We start from the raw sequence: 13,593 nt of genomic DNA on the forward strand, positions 1-13,593 counted from the left end.
AATAAGCCCAAAGTTCAGCTTCATAATTATCTAGAATTCCTCTTTATCAAGGTATGTGAATCTGTCCCATTTCATTGGTCAAACTAACTTTCAGCACCATCACTCTTCAAATAGTATTTTTAGTAGCTCTTTATTCTAATAAGCCTATACTCCAAATATTTTATTGGGACTGGAAAAATCTGAAATGTGTGTAGAATAAATACTTAGGAAGAATCCAACACACTTGGAAAGTGATAAAGTAAACAATATTTGCAAGGAAATGTTTTATAATTATTGATTTACAAAGTGAAATATTTGTTCTACATTTACAAGAATCCTCAAACTTCAGAAAACACAAGCACTTTTGTACAAACCAGTTTAGAATAACCCTCTATCCATTACACACAAAATTAATCTTATGAAACTTTCCATGCAGTATTGTTTCTACTCCAGATGGCTACCATCTAATAACTATCTATTTGCATTAATTTGCTGAATTGTACTTCTTACTGACACATACTTCCTGCAAGACAGGAGATCATCTTGTTTTGTCAAGAGTGTCCATAAATCATGAAATTCTGCTTTCTAAGTTTTGCATGCTGTGGGCCAGCTAAATAATGCTGTTTCTTTTTTTTATTCCAGAATAACAGCACCAGCTTTGAAATACAGTGGCATTAGATAACACTCTTCAGTTTTCCAAAACCCTTCTTCAAAAGCTTTGTGAACTATAGAATACAATTATTTCACCTGACAAATACAGCTTTTAAACTATGTATGACATTAAAGAGCTTTTCAAAATACTGGCCAAAGACTACATCAGTCTGTGGAACTGGAAGCAGACCAAACAGATTGTTTAACTTGCATTCTGGCCAGGCTATCAGGTCAAGCTTCCTCTTGTTAAGAAGTGTTATAGGATGCTTAATAAGCAAGTGGGTTAAGAAATCTGACCTCTTAAATTTCCAAGGCTTTACCTACTCTGTAGTTGTGGTTCAAACATGAGAGGTAATTTTAACAAAGAACAAAACCAACAACAAGAAGAAAAAACACACACACACAAAAACCAAAACCAAACCAAACCAGACAACCAATATACACCACCAGACTGAATGGCTTTAAGACCTTCAGCACGCACCAAGTCAAAACCCTGGATAGGTAGTCACAGGTTCAGGCCTAGGTTGTCAAGGATATGTTGTTTCAGCACCTATGCCACCTTCTTGCAGAGCCGAAGTATACCTACACAAGCTTCACACAGATGGCAAAGTAGACTTATCCCAATAAAGTCAAGCCTACATGTCCCTAACACTAGAAAAAATGAGAGCATGAACATCACCTGTTGGATCACCATACCATATGTAACTTCTAAACTTTTGTTTGGCCTCTTCACCCAGGAAAACACCTCAGAATTTCCACCCACTTTTTCCTCTGAAAGATTATACAGAATCAGTGAGTCTCAAAGTACTAGATATCCAATGTAACAGGGCTAGACATTTCTATTCATGTTTGAAAAATGTTAAGGTTCCCAAGACTGTTGTTTGTTCTAATTTCCAATAGGAATTTGTACCCCATACAATCCAACCCTTATTAGAAAACTTTCCTAGGGTCACCCCTTTGCCAATGAAGCTATTTAGCATCTGTTGCTGCAGAACCTACCAGCCAATCTACAGTGCCATTCATTTCATCACATCACTTCTCCTCTAGAAAGACACCTGCGTCACACTGTAGTACACACAGAAATACACACCTAATAATCACCTTTGCTTGGGAATCCTTCTGTCCTCAGGCCTCACCACTTTCCCATTATCCTTCTAATCCTCTGTTATTTTGCTACTGCTCCTTGAGACACTTCCAAAAAAAAGGATTTTTCTCAGAAGAGCCATAAGAAAAAAACTCTTCTCATAAGAGCATTATACTTATTTAGCAGTACTACAGGATTTGCACCTATACTCTGTTTCAGTCATTCAAGCATTTCGATTCCAAAAAAATTATCTAAGTTTGTTCTTGACTGTATTTTGAAACACAAAACAAGCAGAAAATCACAGAAAACAAGAGCCAAACATAATGAACCCTGAGGAAAAAATATCAACCATATTAGAGCTTTGCAGTTTGGCATGACAGGTGAGTATTTCTTTTCTTCAAAGACCCCAGTAAATCAGAACAATGGTGCTGATGGCATGGTATAATTGTCTCTGATATGCTACAGGGAGTGTTATTTATGGCTGTTTATAAAATATGCTGTCAGAATGGCAGGCTGCCTAGGACCTTAGCATTATTTATGGATTCTTCTGTCTTCATATGCCCTTTTGTGCACCAAATTAAAAAAACCCCAACATTTCAACTCTATGCTCTTGAAACAAGAGCACATCTTTCAGAAAATAAGATTTGTTATATTACACATCTGTTATTCTTAAGTTATTCGGTGAATACCTATTATGAAAAATATTTGCAGCTTCAGCACAGTATTTGCCACGTTCTCTCTCAGCAAAAGCCCAAATTCTGTACTGAGTGATGACACATGTAATTCTACTTATGCCATTAGCATAATATTTGACATAAGTCAAAAATCTGGACTTTTGTTTGGGGCTTTCACAGGTGCCTATGGAAATATATCAGCCTTTCCCACACAATTTTAAAAATATGGTCTTAAATACCCAACACCTGTAAGACATCTTTGAAAACATAAAATGTTTTGAGGTACAATTTTCTTAAGTATAGCAAATATCCACTTTGCCCAATATGCCTTTTATTTAAATCAGAAAATAAACACCAAACCTTTATAGACTTTCAAAAGGCAAATTTTAGAACTTATTTTCCCACTTCCTTTCAAAAAAGCTTTAAGCAAGTAGAGTTTTCATGTTCGTAAAACACCAACCACACACCAGTTTCTTCAGTTAAGTCATGCTCTTCTTCAAAAGTTGTCATTTAGCAACAGAACATGGCTCACAGAAAAGATGCAAGATAGGTGGAGCTGTTTGGTTTGAAGTGTTGAGTAGCAGAACACAGGCATTCAGACAAGGTAGATCTGCAATCAACAGTGTAGATTTCTCTGAATGACCCCAAAAGAACTGCAGTAATGTCAGCCACCTGAAGCAAATCGAAGAGCGATAAAGTAAGCAGGCTGATTTATTTGTACATCTTTTAATACATTTTTGGTGCTTTGCAGATGCCAGATCTTGTCTAATAAGGTGCAATTTGTCAATGGGAAGATATAATAAATAAAAGAGTGAGGAAAATAGTTCATTGTGATCCAAACAAATACAGAGAGATCTAAATTGTTATACTTTTTGTCACCAATTATTTAAAGATGATAATGAAATATAAAACTAGAAAACTTATGACAATAAAACATTTTTCTTTTTTATCGGATAAGTAGTTATTAAAAAAAAATAGAGTACAATTCACATTCACATTTAGTTCTCAGGTTCCTAAAAATACACACATTTAATAGGCACGTTTTTCATCCAAAAGCATCTGTCCTCCTCTTAAAAAATGAAACTAAATGATATGTTCAAATTTGTTTTCAAGCTTCTTGCTAAATCACAAATGGAATGAGGGTAAATGAATTAGGAATCCAGTAATGATTCTAATGTGCCAGATCCCAGCAGCTGTTGACGATACCTTACTGCAGTACACATTTTTACCTAAGATTGTTACTTGCAGCAATCTTTTCATAATTTTCAGACAGCCAGAGCCTTGGGAATAGTTCCAAAAGCCCAAAAGAATTCGAGCCTCCTCTTTTATTTGCAGCATTGGAGGAAAGAGTTCAGAGTTAAGATACTTAATTTTCTTATGCCATTCAATCAAGCTGGAGACATGTATCATTTCCTTTAGTCTTCCTATATCTATGCCCTGTATCTTAATGTTAACTAAACTGCTTTAATACATTGTCCTGCCAAAATTAATTAATAACATCTGACAGATGTCAGACAGGATCTGACAGATGACAGATTACCTTCACTCATCTCTACATAGTTTTATCCAAACATGGAAGGCTGAAACACAAGGAAGGTTAGAAAGTATGATTTCATTCATGAAAAAAAAATAAAATAAAATAAAAAAATCAGGATTTGTTTTAGTTCTGAAACTTGTCATGGAAAAGAAAACTGAGAAGTTTGTTTTTCTAAAATTAAAACAATCAACATGATTTCCTTAAAAAACATCCAAAGGATTTCAATATGAACTAAAAAAACTAAAAAGTGTTCCAATGTTTTAATGTGAGTCTTTAGTTGCAGTTTGAGATTTCTCAGCTTCATTGGAAAAGTGAGTTACATAGCCACAATGTGATCTTATTAAACATTCCTGGCCTTTCACAGTTTACTAAGAGTATTTACCAAAATATAATGAACTGCTTGCCGAGTTCTTGCATTTGATTTTAATTGTACTATTTCTAGCCCTGTTTTCAAAATACGACAGGAGGAATACAGATATGCTTTAGCTGACTCCTACCATAAAATTAACTAGTCCCAGAATTCTCAAGAAAGTTGAGCTAACAAGACAGATGACTAAACAGGGAGCAGACAAATATCTACTTTTCAGAAAAAACCTTGATCTCTTTAGGTTTACTTGTTTATGTTGTAAAGAATTAAGTACTCCCTGGCTGTTGGACAGACATCCAAAGCACAGGTTTTGTTACAGAACATAACACTTGCAACTTCAGTGAGTAAATCCAATTTATAGTTGAAATTGAAAAGAACTCATCTCCTGAAGTTCCATCCTGTTGCTATAGAAGTTGCAGATATTTTGAGCAGACTAGTCTCTGCAAAACAAGACATTTCCTTATTATAGGACTATACAAATTAATTCCCAGAAAAAGGGAATCTAGATTAAACAAGCTGTCAACTATATGAAATTGCTTATGTTCTTACAGAGTACAAAACAGCCATGGTATACATTATTAAAACAGTCTCTGTGTCAGAGTCAGTCACATTTATCCCAGGCTTTTTTGCCGTTGGTACTGACAGATGTTATCCTACTTGCATGCTTTCTTGCTGGTCATAGACACTGTGGGGGAGGATACCCCAAACCTTAACCACCAAACAATGCTACTTGGAAAAGGCAAACCCATGGGTTGTAACCCTCAGTAGTTCACTACTGCCCCTAAGAACAGCAAGCGGTTATCTGTTCTACTAACCCATCATATCTCCTTAAGACCATCCACTTTTACAGCCTATTGGGAGAAATAGACATTTAAAATGATTGAGTTGTATCAAAACACTCAAAGACCACTCAAAACACATCACTTAAGCTCAAGCTACAGAAATCACATGCTGACACCAGCAGGCATCCAAAAATTCAGGTCCAGAGTGTGCCTGTCTAAACAAGAAAAGCCTAAATTAGGACACTTTCTTGGTCAAGTGGTCATTAGGATATGGAACAATCCTTAGAGGCCTTGCATTCATTCAGGCATATGCTGGAGTACCAAGCTCTTACAGTTTCCAGTTCTCAAAAAGATAGCAAACATTTCTGACTTCTTACTGTAAATGTAGATTACACAAAGAGGAATTACACATATTTTAATCCTTCCATTTGTTTACCAAAGGGGCATACTGTTTTGAAAGGGACATACCAGTTTTGAAAGAATATACAGAACTTTGAATGATGATGCTCTCACTTCAGGGTCTAATGTTCTTAACAGACTCTTCTCTCATTTTGTCAACTAGGTATCATTCAGAATCCAGAAGTGAAAAATGGCCTCAATCCCTTAAAAGAAACTTAAAATAAGGTCTGCTAAAATGTTATTTTGCACAGCGTTCTTTGCAAAAGGCTTTTCTGAACAGACCTTCAACAGAAAAAAACAAACACATTCCAACTTAAAAATTAGAGGCTTTTATGGAGAAAAAGGTGAAGAAATGGCAGAAGACAAACAGAAGTAAAATGCAGTTTCCCATTCACATAAAAGATACTACGATCTTGAATTTAGGAGAAAAAAAAATCCACAAGGGGAGCAAAAGAAGAGGGATTTGAAAAAGATTTGCCTTTGGAATGGCAAAATCAAATTCTTCATTTCGGAAATCAAATTCATTAAACCAGTAGGAAGTAGAACAGAATAGGATTCAAAGGAGAAGTTGCACAAAATCTCTCATTCATCTTCACAGTGATTAGTGAAGAGGCTAGAGCTAACTGCAGCAGTTTTGGCTGGGCCCATGAGGAAAGCAGAGACACACATAACGGTAGGAAAGAAACAACCAAACAATTAACATTTTCCTGTGCAGTCTGTGATGCAGTCAAGAACATGCAATACACTGTGATCAATCTGAACAGTAAGGAATTGCATAGCCTCACCCAGGAGATGAGAGACATTTTTATGAAAAAAGAATCAAGTAATTCCAGCTCATTGACTAAGATCCAGAAATTGTCCAGAATCTTGCCCAACCTTCCCCTCCCTTATCCACTGATTGTACATCATCTAGTAATCATGTGTTTCATGCTGCTGGCTTGCTTTCAGTGCAAGGACAGATGCCATGAGCTTCCTATTAGCACGATACAGATGGTAGCAGCACTTGTAAATCAACATGATTGATTACTCCAGGAAACGAGCCGATTCTGATTGCAGCATTAGGCAACACAGAAAGAAGACGACTCTCCTATGCTTATGGCAGCATAATCTTAATTCCTCCTTTGATTTTAATTCTTCCTTTGAAAAAGAAGTGTATATAAGTATCATATGTTTGGGAAACATGTTAATGAATCGGATAATTTTTGCTAGTATCTTGCACAGTTATTTCACACACTGTTCTCTACCTAGAGCAGGTTACTGCCTTTGTACTTATCTGTAAAAGAGTTAGTTTACATTAGTTTTATCCACATGTAGCGAAATATGCCAGAGTTTATTTAATACTATACAAAATTAACATTAAAGTGCAAAATGATCACTTTATGGGCAAAACAAAAGTAATTATACATACGTGGTTAAAGTATAGTTTACAAACATCATTTTAAACTGGACAACATTACAGCATCCTTTAGAATGGGAAATCTTATTTCTCAACTATGGTTTAATCAGCCTTGCCTTTCACAGACACAAGGTCACGCAGTAATCATGAAATGTTTTTGTTGTGTTTTTTTTTTTTAAAAGCAAAGAAATCTCCAGAGAAATTTTTGCAGCATTTTAGCAAATACAACTGTATCATGCATTACATTCAGAAAGTTGTATCCTATTTTTCTATTTCCTTCTAACCTTCCTAAAAGTTAGTATTTGAAATCAAAATTGATATTTACTGAAGCATCTTCCAACTTTCTCTTGACAGACATTCCACTCCCTTAAAAGAAAAACGGAGTGATGGTTCTGGTGATTCAATGCAATACAGAGAGTAAATATGTAAAGCATAGCAAGGAAGGTAAAAATAGAACTACCTGAAAGTTGGTGGTAAAGCTGATTGGAACGTTCTCGTTCTCTCTCACAAAGCATATGAACAGTGTCTTCAGACTGAAGTAAATATCAGGTTAATACAGAGTATGGAAAATATTGCTTGATTAATCAGTACAATACACTATATTTTCGCTAGACCTGCAGAATAGCTTAACAGCTGATAACAAAAGGTAAAAGACTCCCAACAAAGTGGATTTCAGATGAGCTTCTCAAATGAAGAAGCCAGCCAAAGGAAGACAGACCAGAGTTTCCTCTATTTTTATACAAATACACTTAGACTCTGAACCAGCACAAGAGAGAATGGTAAGCCACAGGAAAGACGTTCATCATGTACTTTTTTTATCCTAGAAATTTTGCCATCTGATTCATGCCTATTTTAGACAATTCAGTCAGTGAAGAGAGGTAAACGGATGACAGCAAGACCATAAGAGCTATATGGGCCTCATATGGCCCTGTCTTTGCCAAAAGGAAGACTCTGGCACAGGTCTTTATTCTCTCTTCTGATAATAGCAGGATTGTGCAAAAGCTGTTTTCACAATAACTGTTCGTTCTTCCTTTGCAGTGCTTGCAGAGCACCTTTGTTTCTCATTCTGCCCTTTTTGAGACTAGACATCAAAAAGCTAAGGCTCATACTATTACTATACCCCGAAATCAATAGTTATACCAACACAATACAAGAATAAGATAATATACCACATATAAGAAGTGCCACTAGTCATTCCTACTTACGAGGGCAAAAAATACAGTACTTGAGCTTAATATATAAATTAAATTTGATCAGAATATTTATGAGATACACAACAAACAAAAGTCCTTTCATTCACAGTAAAAGGACCATACAAGTGTTAAATTAACTGTAAAATAACCATCTAGTTGTTCCTTCAATACCATGCCAATATCATGGTATTCCATGAGGTGGAAAACAATAAGAAATCACACACAATTGCACACTATGTACAACCCCCACAATGTTTTAGAGGAATCAAACTGCACAGAGTAGGTCCAAACTTCCTAATGCATATATCCTGCATTGCTCTTGTTTCTTTCTTTCCTTTATAAATGAAAGGATACAGACTGAACGGAAAGGTGATGATGCCAATCTGTACTGTACATTACTGCTTGTGGACAAAGAGCCTACTGAGTCGCAAAACAGACTCCTCTGTTTTTTCTGAGGAAGTGTTATATTGTACTAAAACACTGACCTATTTTGTGATTAATGCTCTTGCTTTACTAGAAAACATGGATCCAATCACTGTATCTTTAAATGTTTTTATATTGATATTACAAGCACTGCGGATTTCTGTAAGATCAAAACAAAATAAAGCATTATTTACATCAGAGCCATTTATATATAGATGGACCCTCACACTGAATGTGGCATAATCTGCTTCTAAACTATCCAAACTGACTGACCAAATCATAAGTGAACCCCTTGATGAAGTGCAGCACTGTGAGGAATCCATCCTGCACACTTCCTTCACTTCAGAAATGTGTTTCACGAATGCCAGCTTAAAGGCCCTTTTTGAGTAGTTTCAACAACTGACTTCAGTAAATAAACCTGGAAAGTGAGCCAGGTGCTTTATTTTCTGCATCTATTTTCTCCCTTTCTTCACTGCCTCATGCCTTCCACCATATTTACACTTAAAGAAAGTGCATGAACAGCATATTACTGAACCAGGATAATTACACGCAGCCCTAAACGTGCCCAATCATAAGCACCATTACAAAGTGCCACAGCATGGTGGTTCAAGTCCCACTGCATAGCTGGTCTGCCTATCAACTAGGCAACAAAGAAAAACATAATTGGGAACCCCATGTGGCTCACAAAAAAATCCCTGGCAGTTATCAACAACAAGAGGCCTAATTCCAGCAAGTGGGTTTTGTTTGGTTGGTTGACTGGTTGGGATTTTTTTCATCTATTAAAGACTTGCTGATCCACAGATTTCAAAGGATGAAAAGGAAAACCTTTTCACCTTTAAAGAGCATGAAATTTCCTGCCAAACTAAGAGCAGTTACGGAAAACACATATTACTGAAAGTAGTCAATACTTTTCATCATGAAACCACATTAGAGTAAACCATGACATCACAAAAGGGATACTTGAGCTTTCAGCATCATGCATTACAAACACTTCTAGGCGACAGGAGTGCTGTTTTCAGTTTAAGTATGGTCTGATGTTTTTTTCCATCCAAAAGCAGCATTTCCTTAATGCTAAACAATTTAAAAATATTAGCTACTTATGAGTCAATCTAATCTATGTCTTGTATCAATGTCATGTACCCCTCTAATAAGAAAAATCAGCTGTGACATATCCTAATAACAGAAGCTGTAGCGTCCTCTATTTTGTAGATATTTTCTTCAATTTACTGAATGTTAGTAACATTAATATACTATAATTGCCTGTCTCTTTGAGTGGAGTGTTTATAAAATGGTTTTGTAAATTTTTGAAACACAAACTTTCGGACTGATTTTTAAGTTATGCAAAGTTTCTAAAAATTTCTAGTTTCAGAAACATCACCATGAATTCTGCTAATCTGACTCAACACTCCAACATTTCGGTATTATGTCAGCTCACTGATCCCCAAGACACTTGGACCAAAATGTAAATACGCTAACAAACTGCTGAAGATCAAAGTGCAACATACTGCTGTAAATTTTCTTCAGGTTTCTGCCATATAAATACACACAGAATTTTATCAAGGGCAGAGGACATACAAGTTACCATAAACCCAGTTAAAATTTCTCTTGTGGAAAGCAAGACCTTTTTAATATAGGACAGGTTTTACCACTTCTATTGACATATTCTTGTAAGTGCCCACCTAAAAAATTAGCTTACAGCACAAATAAAGGTTTGGTTGCTTCTCTTTAATGATTCCCAAGTGAAAAATTTCACAAGAAAAAATCCACCCTCCTAGAAGACTCCAAATGTTATGGCAAATCATAACAGTCTAACTGCAACTACTAGTTTGAAAGAAAACAAAATAAAACAAAATAAAACAAAACAAACAACTTACCTATATACTAGCCGAAAAGTTTCCTCCATCGACAAATCTAGGAGGTTTAATGTTGCACAAGACACTTTTTAAACTGTCTTGGAGGTGAGTTTCAGACAGTTCCTATCCTTACAGACAGTGAGGACAGATGGTTTAAATTTGCATCATTTCATTTAGTTATTGAAAAAAATGCAAATTTATTCAAAGAATCCAGATTTGTATCTTCCTTTTCCTGCAAAATATAAGCAAGGGGGATAGAAATGTGCTTGATAAATAATTTGAGTGAGATTTAATTGCAAACTAGAATATTCCAGTAAGTAAACAGCTTTGTGAATTCCTAAAGGATCAGTATGTCATCTTACTTTCCACAGGCCTCAGATAAACATCAAAAGGAAATCTGTCCCAGGAGATATGGCCACACTTGGGGGTGGGGAAACATCAGCACATTTATAGGAAGGTTCCAGAAATTTCCTTAATCAGAAAGACTAAGTGTACTGCTAACAAACTTCAGAATCAGCTCAAGATTCATCTACATGAGAGCTCCCACCACATTGAACTTGATCCAGCTAAATCTGTGGTAATACCCATGGAAACATATTTGTTTCATTTTTGAAAGAACACATGTTGCCATGAAGGCAGTGTGCTTGATTACACATGCCACTGCACAGATGGGTTTTCCTTATTATCTCAGCACAGCTTCATTGGATGCTCCTTGCTCCACACTGCCATAGCCTCTGGAGAAAGTGAGGATACCACCACCACCAGTCACCCATTCTGGTTGGGCAACAGACAGCTTCAACAAACTAGACCCCAGGAACAAAAAGAACAATGCTACGCAGCATTTTCTATCAAAAGGAGCACACCATGGCAGAATTAGGCCTCACACCTCTCCTACTTCTCCGGATGCCTAGACATTCTTCAGGCTACAGAGAGGTACAGACAGAAGTTCATTGTACTTTATTAACTGAACACTGGATCAACATTGCTGTATTTTGTTAATCTCCTCAAAAACTTTATTAGTAGAATATTATTTACAAGTTACTTCAAAATAGGACTATAAGTGGGACCATGGTCCTCTATCATGGTCTTTTGCACAGTATAAGTCCCAGCATGCCCAACTTTTACACTAGAGCACCTTCTGGAAAAAAAATTAATCCAATTCTAAAATCACCAGTGATGAAAAAAACCAGATCAATGCCTAGTAGTTTCTGTGGAAAATGCCAATTAAAAGTAAAGCAAAAAAAAACGTGTGCATAACACTAAATCCCAAGTACTGCATTTTTTTTTTTTTTGAGGTGTTTTCTCTGGAAATGCTTACATACTGGTCAAATTGATCCTTAACACTCTTTCTGCTGACACTCAGTGTGGAATACCTTTTATCTTTCACCATGAAGCATTTTCCATCACTGTCACAGCTTTATGAACCTGTCTCAATTTACTGGCGTCTTTTTTGAGCTGATGACTCCAAAACTGAACACACTGTTCTACTTTGATTATAAAAGTGACAAATGCAGTGAAAATAACATCTCTAATTTAGATTTTCTGTTTCAACACCTAAAAATATATTATCCTTTGGCCGTATCATCACCCTAGCAGTATACATTCAAGTGACTATGGATCAGCACCAGCATAATTTCACAATCATTATTCATCATTCCCCCACAAAGCTTTGCTACTGCACTATCACTTTTAATCACTTTATGTTTTCTTCCTGGTCACTAAGAAAATAGTTCCAAATAATAATCTGACAAAGCTATTACTAGCTCAATTATTGCTAAAACTACTAACTTACTTATGAATTCACTTTATTCAAGGTCCGCAACATGACTTATCATCCTTCCATTTTCTCAACTAAAACCTTAAACAAGTGCTTACAGGAATCGATCACATAAAACACCATTGCCTGTATCAGCCTATCAAAATCACATTAGAAATTATACTAAGCCAACTTGGCAAGGTTCATCTTCCATCAAGCCTTTTCAGGAGTCATTAATTATACTTCCCATTTTCAGTTCTTCATTATTCAAGCCTTTTCTCAATCATTCCATTATTTTTCATGGACTGAGGAAGGATGAAAACTCTGAAACTGAGTCATAGCAGTTGGAAAAGTGTTAATTTTCTTTTGATCTCTTGAAAGAAAAGTTTTTCATTTTTCTGAAAAAGAACTGACAAAATGCCAAATTTTAAAATCTTAAGGACCTCTTTAGAAAGAAAGCTTTGAAAATTATGTGGGTTTATGAATGTTTTTCCATTTTTCATAACATTTACATTCACTGAGTTATTTGCCATACAATGTTTTAATGTATCCTTTTCTTAATGTATTTACATTCCATGTATTGTTAACATCAATCACAGGTGTGATACAGATGTTTAATTTAGTTCATTCTCATCTGTGTTTTGGTAATTGCACACATCTATTCCATTTCAATATAACATAACAGGTTAGTTTCACTATTTCATGTACAGTAATTCAATTCAATATTATCAGACTATACCCATTTAACCAAAACTTTCTAGCCTTAGATAATTTTTTTACATTCTTTTCTTTCCCATCATCTGCCTTTCTGCAATTCTTAACTCTTACTTGGTATTTTCTCTATTTCTGTACTTCTTCTTTGGTTAAACCCAGTTTTCTAACATTATAAAGTTGCATCTAACTTCTCCCTAAAATAGAGGTGTTTGTTTTCAAAAGTAAAAGAGGGTCTTCCATACCAAGTGTGGCATTAGGCTTTTCTATATAATTCACTGAATATTTTACAAACCTGTCAGTTTTTATTCTATTACCTTAATTTTGTCTTTTATTTCATTTGATCACATTTCTTAAGTGAGCAGAATCCTGTCAAATGCTTTTTACCAAGCTGTGACAGAGTCTTCATTTTCAATCTGGATGAGGTCTGAATTAACATTTTTTGATTAGCAATATTCAGCATGTAATTGAGACAGGAATTGTCTTCTAGGATACTCAGACATTTTGAAGTTATTTTCAAATTAGTTGAATGCAGGTTCTAGCATGAAAACTTCATGTAAAAATTTCCATGATCTCCACAGTGAAGTATATTTTTTTCTTGCTACGTATAAATAAACCTTTACAGAACTGTCATTCTGTTCTTGGGACTGATCATTATAAAGCAGACACCCACTGTTACCATTTTGCGCTTCAGTTCTTGCAAGATTTATCCATTGTCACTGGAAGTTTCCCAAGCTATTGGTAATTCGGACAGCTAAAACTGTATTTGGCATAAAGAATCATTCTCC

The sequence above is a fragment of the Strix aluco genome, chromosome 8 (assembly GCF_031877795.1).
Source record: "Strix aluco isolate bStrAlu1 chromosome 8, bStrAlu1.hap1, whole genome shotgun sequence".
Classification (NCBI taxonomy): Eukaryota; Metazoa; Chordata; class Aves; order Strigiformes; family Strigidae; genus Strix; species Strix aluco.